This window comes from Suricata suricatta, chromosome 12, assembly GCF_006229205.1.
Source record: "Suricata suricatta isolate VVHF042 chromosome 12, meerkat_22Aug2017_6uvM2_HiC, whole genome shotgun sequence".
In the NCBI taxonomy this organism is placed as follows: Eukaryota; Metazoa; Chordata; class Mammalia; order Carnivora; family Herpestidae; genus Suricata; species Suricata suricatta.
The window spans coordinates 10,027,382-10,028,662 of NC_043711.1; the positions used below are offsets into that span (position 1 = coordinate 10,027,382).

At 43.7% G+C, this 1,281-nt stretch overlaps 1 pseudogene; it reads left to right on the forward strand.

The window, feature by feature from the left end:
- LOC115275268 lies at positions 1-964 on the forward strand (annotated as a pseudogene).
- Positions 965-1,281: the final 317 nt, after the last annotated feature.

Here is a 1,281-nt window from a genome sequence, read left to right on the forward strand (position 1 = left end):
TACATGGAAGGAAGAAATAAAACACATGTTACAGAATTTATCCTCCTGGGACTCTCAGACCAGGGGGAGCTGCAGTCACTGCTCTTTTGGCTGTTCCTGTCCATGTACCTGGTCACCTTCACTGGGAACCTGCTCATCATCCTGGCCATTATCACAGACTCCCGCCTCCACACACCCATGTACTTCTTCCTCTCTAACCTGTCCTTTTCAGACATCTGCTTCACCTCCACCACCATCCCAAAGATGCTGCTCAACATCCAGACGCAGAGCAGAGTGATCACCTACGCAGGCTGCCTCAGCCAGATGTACTTTTACATGTTTTTTGCAGGATTAGACAACTTCCTGTTGACAGTGATGGCCTATGACCGGTTTGTCGCCATCTGTCACCCGCTGCAGTACATAGTCATCATGAACCCCAAGTTCTGTGGCATCCTGCTCCTGGGATCCTGCTTATTGAGTGTTTTTGCCTCTTTATTACTTGATTTAATGGTTTTGAGACTCTCGTTTTGCACAGAGTTGAAAATACTTCACTTTTTCTGTGAACTTAGTCAGGTGATCCAACTTGCTTGCTCTGATACCTTCCTCAATGAGCTGGCCATGTACATGGGAAGTGTACTTCTGGGTGTTTTCCCACTCACTGGCATTCTGTTCTCTTACTCTAAGATTGTAACTTCCATTTTAAGAATTTCATTGGTGACGGGAAACTATAAAGCATTTTCCACATGTGGGTCTCACCTCTCAGTGGTCTTCTTGTTCTATGGTACATGCCTTGGGGTGTATCTTAGTTCTGCTGCTTCACAAAACTCCAGGGCAAGTGCCATAGCCTCAGTGATGTACGTGGTGGTGACACCTATGCTGAACCCCTTCATCTATGGTCTGCGGAACAGAGACATCAAGCAAGCCCTGAGAAAGCTCTTTAGCAGAGAGATATTTTCTGCATATAAAATATTTTGTTTCAAGATAAACACTTGAGTAATAGTGCCCCATCCCTAGAAGAGCTCGATCTTAGTGTTTGTATTAGTTCATAGGTTCACCAACCCTAGTTTATCTTTCTACAGTATTCGGTTGTTAACAGCTTTTCATACACTATGAGCAACTATTCTGTAGGTTTTAAAAGTTTATTTATTGATTTTGAGAGAGAGTGCAAGAGAGAGTAGTCAAGGCATGGAGATTGAGAGAATATATGAAGCTGAGTCCATGCTTTCAGAACAGAGACTGCAGTGGGGCTCAATATCAGAAATTATGAGATCAGGACCTAATTCAAAATCAAGAGGTGGTTGA